Raw genomic sequence first — 15205 nt, 5'->3', positions numbered from 1 at the left:
AGTTGTTCTCCTGTCCACATGACCAAATTGCTGGAGTTATTAGCACTGTAGACTAAGCTCTTTGCTTCAGTGCACTAAACTCACACTGAATACCTAACTCTTCGTGCCATCCAGTGCCAGTCTCCACATGATTCTGCCTCCAGTTTGTTTTGGTGCCACTGGGCAGGGGGATTTTATCTTTTTTATAGAGCTAGGAAAATCTGGAAACATTAGAAATGCAGTATATTTCTCAGGTTTCATGGATTTTATTTCTCTTAGTTGTCTTGTGGTGCGTCAGTGCCTTTGTAAGCCATCTGTGAGGTAGTTTTATCCCATTTCTTAGCCTCATTGTCCTACTCTTTTAGGGCCTAGTACATAGCTAAAGGAGGACAAAACCTATCTCACCATGTCATGAAGGCTTCCTGCTCCCTCTACAGAAGTTTGAGTTGTAAAATTCACTCTCAAACAGCTCCTTCAGCAAAAGAAGAAACTTTGACTTTCCAAATAATTTCTTGTTTATCAAAGAAGTTCTGGGCAAGTTTACTGCTCCAGCTATTAGTATAAAGGATTTTTAGCAGCTTGTGAAGTAATTATGGAAATCAGGCATAAATACTTAGGAAACAAGAGTCACAGGCAATAATTAGAAGTTTAAAAGGAATGTCCTTTAGCTTCCTTTATGATTTGTTAAAGGCCTTTAGTTTAATGACTTTACTACTAAACAGATTTCAGAGCTGTGTTACTTTAAGTGCTAGGTATTTAATGTCAAATGATGCTTTTAAAACTGTTATTACAATGGAGAGAGAAAACTAACTGCCCCTTTCTGTAGAGCTACATCTTATCTGCACACAGCAGTTGGGCCATAATCATCTATTCCAAGTGGAGCCACTCCATAGTGAGGTGCTGTATGGCTATTCCATATGTGATGTGGGAGGTATGTGCCTTGGGATTATGCACATCAATAAGCCAAGATTTGTGGTGCAATTCCTCACGCAAAATTCCTGTGGCCTCCAAGGATGTTAGATAAGACAGCTTCATCCATCATCCCTGAGCAGAGTCCTCTTCCGTGTACGGATCTGCGCAAGTTTCCTGTCCATGGATGGCTTCAGTGGGGCAGATTCTACACTATTAGAAATCGCAGTCAGGTGACAGTAGGAGAACGTGACCTACACTTCCTAGTGTGTCCCCAGGACCTGTGAAATGTTCCACACTGCTCCTTATGGCACAGTGAAGAAGAGCTGAGGGAGATGGACCTGCATGGGAGGAGAGGCGCTCCATCAAGCTGGGAGAACTGAGGATCCTTGCTGCCCAATTAGAATGAATTAAATATTGATTTAAAAAATGTTCTCAGGGAGGTTCTGAGTGAAAGTCACGGAGTGTTTGTGCAGCCATGGAAAAATTTCTTTGTGCAGCCAAAAACAAGTGAGGTAGGGCAGCCCAAGCCAAGAATTCCCCTTTCCCAGGGGAAAGATCTGACTCCTAGAGAAAGACTATGTCAAAGAGAGAGTTTCCTCAGAACACACAAGTCTTGCTCCATTCTGGCATCATGGGGTGACTCATTTTAACTTGATATAATTATAGCACCTTCATGCCAGTGTTTGCTGCAATTCCTTACCCATAAATCTTACACATCTGCTATTTTCTTGCCAGTCCTCTATAGGTCTTTTTGCCAAAAGCAAAAGGGCTGTAGTTTCCTGGTGGTTAATCAGGAGAGAGGCTGTTGATATTACCTGTACCAGCGTGAAGGAAAGGCTACAGCATGTTCTGCCTCCCACACATCTTCTGCTAATACAGCTGCTGATGGCCAAGGCTGATGCACAGCACGGACTTGGGAAACAGGTTCATGTGTCCTGGAGGAGACCTGAGAAGTTTGCCCTGGGATCAGCAAAGTGCCAGAGCACTTCCAGGCTTTCCTGTGGGTCACACATGGCCGGAAAACACAGGCGCAGCGTTCACTGTAGTGACAAAAAGACAAGCTAAACCCCCCTCCTCCCTGCTGCCTGTGGAGGCTCTGCCCTGAGGGCTTATCCAACCAGGGTTTCAGGAGACCAGCAAAAGCAAAAGCAAGTAAACAGAGAGTGTTTTTATTGTGGATGTGAACACAGCAAAACTAGTGTCCTGATCCAGCCTCCATCAGCAATAACTGCCACTTGAAAAGCAGGGAAACCTATGAGGAGTGCTCTAGTTACCAGCAATGACCCAGGCAGCATCACTTGTAAGCATCACTTAACTAGGCAAGAAGGGGGAAGGGGAGTGGCACACTGACGCGGCAAGCAGTACCGCACAGCCCAGGTCAGATGGCGTCCAGCGGGAGTATGGTAGTGGGGAAGTGAGGATAGGAAATGATCACAGAGGGTCCTCTTTCACCCCTCCTGGGAAACCTGTGGCCTCTGTTGCTTCCCTGAAATGCCTGTATACCAATGCGCGAAGCATGGGGAATAAGCAGGATGAACTGGAGATCTGTGTGCGGTCCCAGCGTCATGATCTCATCGGAATCACAGAGACGTGGTGGGATAGCTCGCACGACTGGAGCACTGCCATGGAAGGCTATGTGCTCTTTAGGAAGGACAGGCTGGGAAGGCGAGGTGGTGGAGTTGCTCTTTATGTGAGAGAGCAACTGGAATGCATGGAGCTCAACCTGGGAGTCGAGGATGAGCGAGTTGAGAGCTTGTGGGTAAGGATTAGAGGGCAGGCTAATGTGGGAGACACTGTGGTGGGTGTCTGCTACCGGCCACCTGACCAGGACGAGGAGGTTGATGAGGCCTTCTATAGGCAGCTGGATGTTGCCTCACGGTCACAGGCCCTGGTTCTCATGGGGGACTTCAACTACCCCGACATCAACTGGGAGGACAACACAGCCAGGCATAAGCAGTCCTGGAGGTTCCTGCAGAGCGTCGACGATAACTTTTTGACGCAGGTTGTGGAGGAGCCGACGAGGAGAGGTGGGCTACTGGACCTCGTGCTATCAAATAGGGAGGGCCTAGTAGGAGATGTGAAGGTGGGGGGTAGCCTCGGCTGCAGTGACCATGAGTTGGTGGAGTTCAGGATTCAACGAGGAGGAGGCAGGGCTGTAAGTAGCCTTGCGACGATGGACTTCAGGAGGGCCAACTTTAGCCTCTTCAGAGACCTCCTCGGTAGAATCCCATGGGCTAGTGCTCTAGAAGGCAGGGGGGCCCAAGAGAGCTGGTTAGTTTTCAAGCGGCACTTCCTCCACGTCCAGCAACAGTGCATCCCTGTGTGTAGGAAGGGAGGCAGAGGGGGCAGGCGACCTGCGTGGATGAGCCGGGAGCTTGTGGCAATGCTCAAGCAGAAGGCAGCGGTATACAGAATGTGGAAAAAAGGACTGGCCCCCTGGGAGAAATACAGGAACATGGTCAGGGAGTGCAGGGATGCGACAAGGAAGGCTAAGGCACGTCTGGAAGGCAAGCTGGCAAGGGACGTTAAAAATAACAAAAAAAAATTCTTCAAATACATTAACAGCAAAAGGAAGATCAGGGAGAACGTGGGTCCGCTGGAGGACGGGATGGGCACCTTGGTTACAAATAACACAGAAAAAGCAGAGTTGCTCAATGCCTTCTTTGCTTCGGTGTTTACCAAGGGCAGCCCTTTAGAGCCCCAGGCCCTAGAGGCAAGAGAAGAAGCGGGTGGAGAGGAAGACTTGCCCTGGGTAGAGGAAGATTGGGTCAGAGAGCACCTAAGGAACCTCGATACCCACAAATCCATGGGCCCTGATGGGATGCACCCCAGAGTGCTGCGGGAGCTGGCAGATGCCATAGCTAAGCCGCTCTCCATCATCTTTGAAAGATCCTGGAGAACGGGGGAGGTGCCGGAAGACTGGAAGAAGGCCAATGTCACGCCAGTCTTCAAAAAAGGCAAGAAGGAGGACCCAGGCAACTACAGGCCAGTCAGCCTCACCTCCGTCCCCGGAAAAGTGATGGAACGGCTCATACTGGCCGTTGTCTCCAGACACATGGAGGACAAGAAGGTGCTCAAGAGTAGTCAGCATGGATTCACCAAGGGAAAATCTTGCCTGACTAACCTGATAGCCTTCTATGATGAAATGACCGGCTGGATAGACGAGGGGAGAGCGGTGGATGTCGTCTATCTCGACTTCACCAAGGCTTTTGACACCGTCCCTCACAACATCCTCCTGGGCAAGCTCCGGAAGTGTGGGATAGATGAGTGCACAGTGAGATGGATTAGGAACTGGCTGGATGGCAGGGCCCAGAGAGTGGTGATCAGCGGTGCAGAGTCTAGTTGGAGGCCTGTGGCTAGTGGGGTCCCCCAGGGGTCAGTCCTTGGTCCAGTCCTGTTCAATTTATTCATCAATGACCTGGATGAAGGCACAGAGTGCTCCCTCAGCAAGTTTGCTGATGATACCAAACTGGGAGGAGTAGCCGATACCCCAGAGGGCTGCGCTGCCATCCAGAGGGACCTGGACAGACTGGACAACTGGGCGGTGAAAAACCTCATGCAATTCAACAAGGCCAAGTGCAAGGTCCTACACCTGGGGAGGAATAACCCCAGACACCAGTACAGGCTGGGGACCGAGCTTGTGGAGAGCAGCTCTGCGGAGAAAGACCTGGGTGTCATGGTGGACGACAAGTTGACCATGAGGCAGCAGTGTGCCCTCGTGGCCAAAAAGGCCAATGGGATCCTGGGGTGCATTAAGAAGAGCATCTCCAGCAGGTCGAGGGAGGTGATCCTGCCCCTCTACTCAGCCCTGGTGAGGCCACATCTGGAGTACTGTGTCCAGTTCTGGGCTCCACAGTACAAGAGGGATGTGGAGCTGCTGGAGAGAGTCCAGCGCAGGGCTACAAGGATGATCAGGGGCCTGGAACATCTGCCCTATGAGGAGAGGCTGAGGGAGCTGGGCCTGTTCAGCCTGGAGAAGAGAAGGCTGAGAGGGGATCTAATCAGTGTATATAAATACCTCAAGGGAGGGAGTGCAGAGGACGGTCATGGTCTCTTTTCAGTGGTGGCCACTGATAGGACTAGAGGAAATGGCCGGAAACTGAAACATCAAAAATTCCATAGGAACTTAAGGAAAAATTTCTTAACAGTGAGGGTGACAGAGCACTGGAACAGGCTGCCCAGAGAGGTTGTGGAGTCTCCTTCTCTGGAGATCTTCAAAACCCGCTTGGACGCAGTCCTGCGCCACGTGCTTTAGGTGTCCCTGCGTATGCAGGGGGGTTGGACTTGATGATCTCTAGAGGTCCCTTCCAACCCTAAGCATTCTATGATTCTATGATTCTATGATTCTTGTACAGTCATCCCTCCAACCTGTCTCTTGTGTACGTCATCCTAACGCAGGAATATTGCGATCAGTAGTTTTTTTTCTAGCCTAGGACCCCAGCCAGTGACTGGAATTACTAACTGCATGGACTAGCAACGCACAGAGCTCCTTGCCAAGTGTGTGAATGTGCTAAACAAACAAGTGAATAAGAGAAACTCCAGCATCTCTGTGGATTAACGTGGACTGAAGATGATCTCTTATTACACAGAGTGCAAATACGTACGTCTCCTTGCCCAGGGGTTATTTTAGGTTCCTCCCTATGGGAGGACACGAGATCTTGTTTTTCAGCCCGGACTCATTCCTCCTGTGAGCAGGAAATGCTGCCCGTTGTGTCTGTGCCAGATGTTTGCTACCACTGGACTCCAGTGGGGATTTATAGGATCAAATAAAAGATCAAAAGCAATGCAAAGCACAGGCAGGTGATTCTCTTTAAGCATCTGGCCTCAAGCCCTCACGGAGTTTGGCACAGGTCTAAGTTAAGTGCTCCCTATCCATTTGGAATGACCTATAAAAGGGAATATAAAGTGTTTCTACTTTTAACTGGTTTTATTGCATATGAGAGATAAATTAAGCAGAATGCTATTAGAGAGGCACTCTCATGAATGCTGCATCCCACTAACAAAATTAGCAGGAAGTCTTAAAACATACGATCAAAACATGATATTAATTATAAGGGAAATGTACTTAGCATGGTGACGAGGGCTGCTGTGACGCACTGTGTCCCAGGGAAGCTGCTGGGAAGCCCAAACAATTCCTCTGGGTGGGACTGCCCACTTCTTGCTCCCTTGTACACATTTTGTTCCCTGACAATCCTGAGTGCTCCTTCAGGGAGGCTGGAGAGCAGGGTGAGGAGCTGGGGGACAGGCATCCTTTCCCTCGCAGGCAATGGGGGTTTGCTGCATGTTTTCATGGTGGGAACTTACTGTGAAGCTTTCATGCTGTGACCACCAAGAGCAGCTGAGCTGGGCTGGAAACCTCATGGAAATCTCCCTGGAGGAAGACTTCATCCTAAAATAAAAGGCATGCGATGTTATTCTCTCTGCAGATTCATGGATTTTGCAGCATAAATACAGCCATCTGAAGGGCACCCTTCATGGGCACAGGCTGGACCAGGGCTCATTTGCTGCCCCAGGGGTTGTTGGATTCCCTGCACTTACCCCAAAGACTTGTCCGTGTCCAGGCAGTGGGTTTGGGGGGCTGCATCTCTCTGCATTTGAAATATGCCTGCCAGAAAGCACAGAGACAGATGGTTTACCATTACAAGAGTGTCCTGCCTACATGCAGAAATAGTAATCGCACAGATAAAGTGCCTGTTTGTGGCACCTGCAAACACAGAATAAGGCAGATGAAGTGCCAGTTATATATATATATGTATATCAGCATTGTGCTTGCATAGGGTTTCCTCTAGGTAACCTTTCACTTGAGTTTCCCACAGGCTATTAAAAACTAACTCTCACGTTCTTTGCTGTGGCTGCTCTGAAGCAATGAGCACTTTGGCAAGGACTATAAGTGATTTTCCAGTTCCAAGAGCTGTGAGGAAGCCAGGGCTCCTTATGTTAGCTCCGAGCACATCCTCCACAATGTGGTGTTTATACTTGGCCCCCAGCATGTGTGGATACTCTCTGGAATAGCTGCTAATGTGCAACTTGAGGTGAGCTTCCAACACAGCACAGCCTCGACGCTGTGCAAGCAGCACAAGCCGTGCAGCAAGGAGAGCATTGCAGGGAAACAGACACTTGCTGCCCATAATCTTGCTCCTGAATTTCTGAATTCCAGGACTTCTCCAGGATTCCGGAGGAATTTTCCAGGATTTTGGAGCCTGAGAGTCACATTTGATGCATCACCTCATTGCAGTTTGCTGTGAGAAGGTGGAGGGATTTTCTTATCTTCTCTTACCCCAAGAGCAGGGCTACACAAGCTACAGAAAATCCCACTTGCCTTTGACCTCTTGAGAAAGGAGGTCTTATCTGAAGTTGGCCAGTGATAGGCAGCAGTAGTTAGAGCTGTTGCAGACTAGGCTTATCAGGGAGTCATTAGTCATTAGAATCTTATCCTTTTTACGTCTTTTAGCAGTGTCTGGAAACCAGTACATGTGTTTCCACCCTCCACTTGATCTGATGGGGACATGCAGGTCTCTGCTATCTAACAGCTCTGAAGGACACTGTTCCCGGGGCCAGATCTCACTCTGCGCTGGCTTCTGGGTGCCCAGGAAGATATTTGAATCTGGCTCCTGTCTTTGTGCTCTCCCTGGGCAGTGCTTGGAATTCTCTCTTGGCTTGGGCTGCAAATATAACTACATGTCATCTGAAAATCAGAAATCAAAGTATGCAAAACTGGCATTATAACGGCTAAAAGTTCCTGCAGGAAAGGCTTCCAAGAATGATGTTTGCTGACAACCACCTGTCCTTGGTGGCCTGGGGATCAGCCTTCTCCCAAAGACCATTTTTATAAGCTTCAGTGTGACTGGCAAGCACAGCAGAACTCAGGCAGTGCCCTCTCTGATGAATGTACCTCTAATTGAGATGCCTGTCTTAGCCTACATCTTGGCCAATGTGGTTTCCTCAGCTAAGCAAGGCACTTTCTTGGTTATTACACATAGCTTTTACTTATTTATTTATTAATGGAGGAGCCAGAAGAATTATAATATAAGGGGTTTCCTCTCCTTGTATGTACTATTACATCTGAATTCCTTCAGAATAGTTCATCAGGCTGGGATAGACCCACGGAGAGTGGCTTCTCTCTGCACAAAGGTTTCCATCTGAATAAAACTTCCTTAGTGGGAATGTTATTGTCCTCCAGCGAGCCGCTCATTTTTAGGATGACAGTAACTTGCATTTTGCCACATATGTTGCTTATTACCAGGTTTCCCATTCCTGACATAGAGGAGAAACAGGAAGGTGCTTTCAACGTGCTGCTCCTCCACCGCAGCCTGTTGCTGGTTCGCACGCTGTGCCATGCTCAGCTGCTGCCACGTTCTGCTCTTGTGCAGAGCTGAGGAGCTGTTGGGCAAGACAGAGAAAGAAGGGAGGAAGAAGAGAGGATGTCTACGTGATGGGAAAACAACAGCAGGAGAAATGGTGACACCTCTGTTGCAATGTCAGTGTTTTGAATATTGCACGGAGACATCAGCAGCGGGTGTCCCTATTTCTGCAGCAAAACCATCTGGATATCATTAGCTAAGCACAAAGCAAAAACTCTCTAAACACCCTATTAGCACCAGGCAGAGCTTAAAAGAAGTGCTAAAAAACAGATGATATTGCAGACCTGGGTTCTGTCCTTATTGAGCAATGAATATAGCTACAGAAAATGGTCACATCTCTGACACTGCCGGCTCTGCAAGAGACAGTTGCTTTTGCCATTCAGCATGTGAACTTCAATACAAACATTAATCTCCAACATTATTTCTTGTTTGGTTATGCCCCCTTTCTCCCCCTGAAAAGTCATGCAGAAGCATCATCAAATCTCATCACCAAATTGCTTGGTGCATTATAGCTCTCTCTTACGTTGGCTGTTTAATGAAAGAGCCTTTCTCCGCGTGCTTTCTATCTTCAGACTTTATGGTATAAACCAGTGTTGACTGAAGCTCACGTGCTGGGAGGAAGAAGGGAATCAGTAGCTTGGAGAAAAGGATTCAGAGCGTTTCTTTATCCCACCAATTGCTTCAGGGCTAAAACAGCAAGACTGCTAAAGCCAGCGGAGGGTGGAAGGACCTTGCACAGCTCCCCGGAGCAGCGCTGGCGCAGCAAGGGACCCCTGTCAGCAAGATGCACCTAGACCCACTGCTGGGTCTCCCAGAGCATTTTGGAGCACTGAGGTTTGCAGGACGAACATTCATTTTTTTACTGAATGTATATGTGTGTGTAGAGGAAAAGTTCAGAAATTCAGCAGGATCTGCACTTGCTACAAGCTTTCCATCTCAATTAACTCAACGCTTCGATCAGAAAAACCAGGACATGCTGTTTGCAGCAGACTTATTTTTTTCTGTGCAGACTTAAACAGCTGTTGCAGACTGTGACTGAAATCTTATGGCACTTGCTTTGGAGCTGTCCCAGACTCTGAACCGAAATAAAGCAGTGGAAGCACCAGTTGTGTTTCTTCATCTCTGGATGCATCTCCCCAGATAGGAGGCCTCTCGGCTTCGTGAAATCACACTTCCAAATTTACGGACTCTGCATTAGCTTTGTAGAAAACCCACCGAGCTCCATCTCCAGCTCTCTGCTTTTGCCAGGCTTAAACCTCAGTCGGCCTTTGCAAAATAAAGTAATTATTTGCCTCGAACATAAGACTCAAATGGGCTAGCCACAATCTGCATCCTTTGCATGGCTCTTTACCTGACGATGACCATCCAGAAGGCTAAAAGGATCTGCTTCTAGACACTGCAAATCAGGTCTATACCTCCTACAAACACATTCCAAGAGATTGCTTGAGCTTGAGCACCTTCATTCTCCGCCCTCACTTCAGTGTCAACATTACTGCAAAATTATTACACAGCAACTCCCCATGCTCAAAGCTCTATTGAGGAAAACAGACCTCAACAATCTGAAGGAAGTCACTCAAACTAAGGGAGAGTGTGGACTGATAATCCACTCCCGCAGTCTACACTACAGAAAGTCATGCCAATACTCATGCGAAAACTTTGGAATTAGGGTCAGAAATTCTGTAATTTACAGACAAGTCACACATGACCTGACACAGTGGCCACGCTCCTACAGTCTTCCTCTTAGGAAGAAAACATGCTGCTCCCCCACCCCTGACATCCACTTAGATTTATAGTTAGATGTAACGTGAGATCATCCCGCCTGTTTTTCGAGTGATTATTTCCTGAGCGATTGGCACAGATAATAACCGAGAATATAAGCGACTTCCTTCAACCGAATAACTATTTGCAAGATCAGCCCGTGAGTGAGGGTGGCCGTCAGCAATTTCCAAGGGGCTGCTGGGGCAAATGCAAAGTCTCAGGAATGCAAACGCAAACACATTAGACACAATACGTCCATCGGGGCAGGGATTCACTAAGCAAAGCAGCTTCTGGAAACATGGAGAAAACATGTTCTGCAGAGGAATAATTCACTGCTTTGCCCCAGCAAAGAGGACTCACTATTTTAAGTTGCCACTACTTATAGCTAAAGATGCACGTTTCAGGTAACACTCACTTTCAGTAAAAATCTTTGCCATTTTGACAGATATTCACAAAAACAAATATCAATACATTTCCTCAGTTTTCCCAGTTTCCAGAAAAAAAAAATCCTCAGCATTTCTACTCTGCCCAGCTGGGGAATTATGAATATTTGGGAGAGCACTGACCACTCTCATCGCAGGCCATTTTAGCAAATCACACCTTCTCCTCGCTATAAGCCCAGCGGGGCTTAAAGTTCCCAACTCAGTGAGTGGAGAACAGATGTAGAAAATCATTTCTGGTTTCTTTGAAACATAAGCGGCATATTTTCAATTCCAGCCTTTGAAAAATAACCCTTTACAGATCTGAGATTTGGAGCCACCAGGAAAAGAGGGCCTTGCTGATAGAATGTGTTGAGTGCCCTGAAGACGAGGGGTTACAGGCAAATCCGCAGGGACACGGAAAGGGCCCCACGGAGCCTGCAGATCCACAAGAAATCTTGGCCTTCACCCTACATATCTTGGGAGATGAGTCATGTCTGCGCTGCCACTGTGGCCTAACGAATGCCAGGGAACTGGCCAGCTCATTACCGTGCCCGCTTTGGGAATGATGCATCTCCCTCTGGAGTCTTTCCACTGGCCAACGTGGGGCAGACCGGCCCCTCCGCTGCCCGTGTTTATCCTTGTGTGGTGCCCGGCGCCTCCGTGCCCGCGCCAGGGAGCTCGTGGGAGCCCGAGGTCGGGAGCACAGGGCACGGCCGGGAATCTGCAGCTACTCCTCCGAGGGGATGAAACGGCTATTTAAGGAAAGGAGGAAAACAGAGAGAGAGGGTTTTATGATGACATCCAAAACAAGGCAAGAAAAGCATTAATGTAAGTGGTTAAGATCCAAGCGGATGGAGTTCGTGCTTCAATCAGCTCCCACTGCAAGATTTAATGGATGGCAGTGCCAAGGGAAAGCCTAAAACAGGTCTGCATGAAAATGTCTCATCCGTTGACACTGCAAAATAACTGACCTCTGGGCATGTCTCATCACAGAGCATGACTTCTCAGTCCAGAATGCAGGGAACAAATGCAGGCATGATCCTGAGCCCAAAACACAGTGAACACCTAGAATTACAGTCACCCAGGGCTCCCCAGTCTGAGAGTCTGGGCTCTCTCTGGAGCGATGGAGTGGAGGAAAGGGAGCAGGGAAATGCTAGAAGATCAGTGGTGCTTGACAGCAGAGCAGCAGACCTGCTTTCTGAGACTCAGGGATGGGAAGAGGTTGCATTTACAGGCTCTGAGGGCTTCTCTGGGTCAGGACACTCTGAAATGTAATGCAATCCTGCCCTACCCAGGATGGGGAGCACAGGTTTACATTGGAATAGGAGTGAAATTCCAGTTTGCAGAACCCAGAGTTCATCTGCTTTAATGTTCCCCCTCAGTGGCAGATCTTAAGCTGAGGCAAAGTATTCTAGGACCATTGCATGCTAAGATGAAGTGCTGCTGCCACTGCAAGCAAAACTGCTATTGATTCTGTTGGCATCAGGACTCCAGCATCTGTGCTGAAGTCTGCGGGTTTCACACTCTGCAGGGAAGTCAAGTATTGGCTTCCGATCCAGTTTTCATTGACGATTTTATGTGAGGGAACGTCCCAATTATTCAAAGGCTGCATTAAAACAAATGCTGGTTCCACAGTATTTTTAATTTGGAACTAAATTTAAGTGAATATCTTTTCCCTAACTCTCTCCCATGTCAGAATGAGCAACATGAAAAAAGAAAAAGGAAAAAAAGACAAGAGGTTTCTTTTAAAATCTGAAAGTGAGGTCACGGGGGTTAAGGAGCTCTGGAAAATATAAATCTTTATGAGGGATGTCTGGCTGTTTCTGTCTGAATGGGAACATTGCTTTGCCTGTTAAGGGGCAGGGTTTGCTGCCTGGAAACAATAGATGCTGCTGGAGATGAAGAAAAGCCCCACATCCGAAAACAAGGATGGAGCAGGGACTCCAGCCCAGGGCAGCTGAGCTCCTCGGTGGCTTTTGTTTCAGGGAACTGTCCCCTAGGGATTAGACAGCTAAACGCTTGACCCAAAAAAACAAACAGAAAGATGCTGTGTTATTGTTCTAAATTAGCGTGAATCCCAGGACCACCCATAACGAGGCAGATTCTCGTGGTGCTCTTGGTTGAGGAACACGGGACTCTGTGCATTGATGTGCTGCAAAAACCTCTGCTGGGCCCTTGGGCCCTGATTCGGCAGCGATGTTGGCACCTGCTTCATTCCAAGGACTTGACACCAGGTCATTGAGCTCCTTCCAGGACCAGGGCCAAAGGTTTGTGGGGTGATTCTTAAAAAGAATAATCCAAAGTGCATTCCCCTTGCATTTCAGGCTAGAAAGGCTTCTGAGAAAAAAACATTAGTTCTTATTTTCTCTAGGATATGCTGTGTAGGAGTATAATTATTTTAAATCAGACACAAACCATGAAGGAAACAGATGCTTATTTCTTTTAGAGATTAGTCAATCCTGCACAGTGTCCAATAGGAAATCAAGTAGAAATCAGGCAATATATTTCATAGGCACCAAGCAAATTAGAAAATTGCTCAGGAAATCAGTATTTTTTATGATCAGTAAAAAAAAAAAAAGTTTTTTTTTGTTTTTTTTTTTTTTTTTGAATGTAGGCTATAGCAAGATTTCATTAATTTTCATGTTTCCAGTCTTGCTAGCAATCATATTTTGACGAGCTACATCTTCCAGCTCTGCCTGGGGGTTTGAAGCAGGAGAAGAGAGGCGAGGTTTCTTTTTGAGACAATTCCCAGCATCTGCAGCCACAGGAACCTGCAGTCTTTACTGAAGCTGCGAGCCTGGGGTTTCCAAGCAAGCTGGGCCAGGCCAGGACTTCTCCAGATCACCTTTTCTAGTGGACCTATCAATCCCCAGACCGGATCAATCCTTGCGGTAGCATTTTTGCTTCTAGACTTTACTGCCTGCTGTAACAGCAGCTCTGGAGAGATGGGAACCTCCAAGCATCTCTCTGGCCTCTGCTTACTAGCGATTTTCTGGTTCATTAAAGCCTTGATATATTAACGGCCTGTGCGGATTTCAGAGCGCGGCGCGGCAGCCTCCCGCGGTTCGGCCTGGAGCTCGTTAGTGGGATTTGCTGCAGATTAGCAAGCACCGATCCCCCTGGAAAACCTGGGGAAATGCTGCTAATCTCCTCTGGCTGCTGCAGGGCTATGGAGGGTGCCTGATGGGGCTCTCGGTGCCGCAGGGCAGATGCGATTCCTATGGAAAGCTTTTCCTTTAGGAAAACTGCATCAGTTGCAACTGGGAACCATTAGCTAGTGGGAGCTTCATTGAGTCAGATGTTTCAGGTTTCCCAGGTCTTTTGAGCCCTGCAGGCCTTTGGTTTCAGTGGTGAAACCTCCTTTAAACCTCAGCAAGCTTGGGCAGGTATCTAACAGGTGGGATATTACTTGGCAGAAGGAAAGCATATATATTTATTAATACAGATAAGTGGTATATTATTAAAAAAAATGAAAAAAAAAAAGGATGATTCAATTTCTTAGCCACCAAGTGGAAAGTCCTAAAATTACAGTAGGACATCTTTTTTTTTGGCAGAATTATGAATCAATGACAAGTCCTTGGCCAATATTTACAGATCAAATCCAGAAGTATATATGTGTGCATGGTGTTTTATAACACAGAAATGATACAAAAAGCATAAGGCCCCAAAGGAAGAGCCTGAATAGTGACTTATCTTTTTAAAGCTTTTTACCACTTCTATACAAGCTCATGGAGATAGGATTTGAAAGCTCTTCTGCTCCTAATGCAGACTGATTTTTGGTGATTTACAGTTTTACGCTGGTGCAGAGATGAGCAGAGCCTTGCTTCTCAAAACTGCGATTATCTGTGTCCCTGTGATGCTGCAAACAGGGCAACGCCGACAGCAAAGAGCCCGGAGGAGCCGCAGCGTTTGGACAGCCTGGCCCTTGTTTTCATATCTCCAGCTTAGCTGGGCAAGCAGCTTCGCTGCTCTGACAAAAAGCCCTTTGTGCCCTGCAGGAGAAGGAGACCCCGGGGGCTGCAGAACAACAGGCTTCCCTTGACACAGGCACTGAGGGCTCTCTGGAAGCCTGTGCGGATGCTCGGAGTGATTGAATTCCCGGATTGCTTTTTCAGGATCATCTAATTACATTACAGACTCTATCACGAGGGTTTAAATGGCCACAATCTCTTTTACCACTGTAATGAAATAACCACTGCTTAAAATAATGACATATTTTTCCTGAACAGGCTGGGCAGCCAGTTAGACAGCAGGCCCCGGTGCAACAGCAAAGAGTTTGGCTTCTATGAGCGCACTTAAAAGCATGGCCTGTAACTTTTACGGGCTGAAGATTAAATATCAAGTGCAGTCTTGATGTCAGCAAGCACAAATCTCCCCAGTTCCACAGAGTTAGGCTGCCATTTACTTCCACGCAGTGAATAAACAGGGAAGAGGCTGCTTGGGGCACTGCAGGGAGCTCAGACCCAGGTCCGGCGTCGAGGCCGGATCGATGCCGGAGGCACCGGGTTAGCAGAGCCCACTGGGCTCTCTCCATTCCGACACCGAAGCTGCTGGCACAGAAAGGCAAAAAGGCTTTGCCAAAAGCATCAAAATGACAAAAATTCCCTTCTCATTCCTACCTTTATGTTAGTGGTGAGAGCTGCTCATCCCCTCGGGCCTGGGATCGTAGATCAACGATGTCCTCAGCTAACCTGTGTGGCAGACTGGACAGATCACCAATCTTTACCCCTATCAATTTAGATTCTTCCTCTATGTTATGCAAATCAAACTGGT

The sequence above is a fragment of the Tinamus guttatus genome, unplaced genomic scaffold, assembly GCF_059628265.1.
Source record: "Tinamus guttatus ecotype Peru unplaced genomic scaffold, ASM5962826v1 Tinamus_guttatus_pri_ptg000323l, whole genome shotgun sequence".
Lineage (NCBI taxonomy): Eukaryota > Metazoa > Chordata > Aves > Tinamiformes > Tinamidae > Tinamus > Tinamus guttatus.
This window is presented reverse-complemented; position numbering follows the sequence as displayed.